The sequence below is a fragment of the Apis dorsata genome, unplaced genomic scaffold (genome assembly GCF_000469605.1).
Source record: "Apis dorsata unplaced genomic scaffold, Apis dorsata 1.3 scaffold_85, whole genome shotgun sequence".
Lineage (NCBI taxonomy): Eukaryota > Metazoa > Arthropoda > Insecta > Hymenoptera > Apidae > Apis > Apis dorsata.
The window spans coordinates 137,566-140,636 of NW_006263383.1; the positions used below are offsets into that span (position 1 = coordinate 137,566).

Genomic DNA, 3,071 nt, shown 5'->3' on the forward strand with positions numbered 1-3,071 from the left:
CATGTTTAATATAGCTCGGCAAGTTTTTTTACACTATAATCGATTAAATCAATCATACCTATAGAGATATATATATAAAACTCGTTTGTCTAGCACTCACGATTAACCTCGATTATCTCCGTTAATCATTTGTCTATTCGAGGACGATGTACGTTACTGAAAGAAGAATCGTTGATAATTATTGTTAAATTCACGCTTAGTTCTGACATAAATTTTCCTAGTTTCCTTCGCGCGCGTGGCGCATGCGCACATTGTCGATTTACGTTTCTGAATCTGTTTTATATTGTGACGTGCATATTTGGCCCGCGATACACGTTCTTCGAGTACATCAGGTTGGCCCCAGTTGATCACTTTACTAAACTTAGATTCATTGAGAATGACCGGCTTTCGAATCGGTATGTCCAAGGAACTAGGACCGTTGTCAGCGACACATTTCTTGACCAATTGTAAATAAGAGAATCAAGTTGCGCGCGCAACTAAAAGAGTAACGTTGTGGAATGAAAGCAAAAATAATTTTGTTCATGTGATTACTAATTGAATCTTTTAGAAAACAAATTAATTCTTTTAATATAATATCACGTATATTTGGCTGAATGAGATCGTATCAGATGGCACGTGTCTATTTTTCATTGAATATTCTGTGGAAAATTTTTATGAAAAAATTAATTTATTTGTATTTGTAGAATAAATAATATTAAAATGATTTTAGATATCAAAATATATTAAATATTGCAAAATAAAATAAATTAATTAAATAAAGAAAGGACAATGATAGAATATAAATAATTTAATAATAGTTTTGAAAAATATGTTTCAAAGAATTTGAGGAAATGCAATGGTATTTGGCATTGTTTAGGTAGTCTCGCTTTTAATTTTATACTTATAGCGCACAAGAACATTGATGCAATAGTATAAATTATGATTTCATTGCGAAAATGTTAAACTGAAATAAATTTTAATTTCACAAGTTTTAATTTTTTTATAAATATCGAATTTTTTATGATATATTAGCGAACATTTAAAAAATTCTAATATAAACTCAGTTAAGTTAAATCAATGAAATGAACGAAATTAAATTTATTAAAAAATTTAATACAGAGATAAATCACTTTACAAAATAAGCAAATGCAAATTTAAATTTGTTAAATATATTACTTCATTTCGATTGATAAGTTAGACTCATCATTTTGAAATAAGAAATGCACAGTGTTTGATTCATCAAATATATCTAAAAAAATTAATAAATAGAAATTTAATTGGGAAATTTGATATGATAAATGATATAAGAGTTATTCGTTTCTGTTAATGTTTCATGGTAATTTCGATCTCGTAAAAAACTAATTATTACGACAGGAAAATATTTCGAAATCAACATATGTATGCCCTAACGCCATCGAGCGGTCATTTCCGGACCGGAAGAATGACGCTAATCACCGGATAGATCAAGCGACAAACGTATTAATCAGTGGCACAGTTCGTTACCGGTACCGAATATATCTTGTGTCGTTCCACGATACATGACCGGCATAAAGATAACAAATGAGACGAAGATAATATAAGAAAAATACGAATAGATAGAGGAAGAAAAAGAAAGAAAGAAAGCGAATGAACACTGTGCTTTTAAAATATTATTATTTACAATGTTAAAGAAATGCATCTCTTTTATTTTATTAAGACCATTTATATTATTCAGTTTTCTTCTAAGAAACACGTATCCTCTTGTTAAGTTTTGGGATTCAATATATAATTTATAAAATTAACAAATTATAAATTGATTAATTTAAATTAGGTTTAGATTTTACAATTAAATAGGAAATAATCAGACAATTTGATGAATTTTCATAAAGAATCGGTTCTTTATTAATGATATTAGAAGTTATCTTAAGTATTTTGCAAATAATTATTTTGAAAATTATAATAAAATAGAATTTTGACACATATATACATACAAAGTATATAAAATGAAAAAATATAAATATAATTATTGTATTTATACTTAAATACATATCATAATATAAATTATATATAATAATATAATTATATTTGTATTTTATAAATATGAATATTATAAATGTATGGTTAAAATTATTGCTCAATCATTACTTTGAAAGAATAAGATTATAAAAGTTATGAAAACAGAAGAGATTTGCATAATAAAAAAAACGAAAAAAACTACTTAATATATATATAATATCGTTAACTGTGAGTGAAATCTCTTCTATTCAGAGTTCCAGTTTGATCTAAGAAGAAAATAAATTGATTTTTATAAAATTCTTGTTTTCCCATGACTGGCTTCCCACGTGTCCCGAGAGAGTCTGAAACGCTTTAAAGAAGAAAAAGAATCCGTGGTAACCCACGCGAAGACGAGGAAGACATTGCGAATCCTCGCCAAACGTGTTCCCATCTTCCTCCACTTCTACCCGATACGCGAGACGCTTGGCAATTTCCCAGTCCAACTTGAAAAAACAATTGACCAAACCTGTTTACTTCCAGTCGCATTGCTAACGGAGCTTGAAGATGATGATGCTGGGCAAATTAACATGCTATTCTTGCATTGCGATAAAATAAAAGGAGATTGAGAAAAACTCGAACTTTTGCGAATGAAAAATAAACAGGATCGAAAGAAGGATAGAAAGTATCTCATATATTAAGATTTATAAAGAAGAGTCATTAAAATGGTAAAGAGAGAAAAAAAAGATATAATTATATCATTATAATTATGTATATATGTGATATGATATATTTGCTTTGAATAAAAGCTTTAATAAAAGTTATGTTAAATTTGTTTTACTAATTACAAAGAGTGTTTCATTGTATAAAAGAAACGATCAATTTAACAACACTATAATAAAAAGAAAATATACATATAGAGCAATAATTTCTGACACATCTTAATATTACCTAAATATTATCATTATACTCTGTTTATAAAATTCTTGCTTATAATTTGAAAAATAACCTCAATCTTGATACCTTGATATTTCAATCAATTTTTTTTATTAGTTTCAATGTTTAAAATCAATTCTTTAAAGATGCATCATATTTGTATATATATATATATATATATATAT

General features: G+C 26.9%; 1 protein-coding gene across 2 annotated transcripts in view; it reads left to right on the forward strand.

Annotated features, from left to right (window-relative positions):
• LOC102674727 (eukaryotic translation initiation factor 5B) overlaps window positions 1–3,071 on the forward strand; it is a 34,977-nt gene that overhangs the window by 24,147 nt on the left and 7,759 nt on the right. The window lies entirely within an intron of this gene.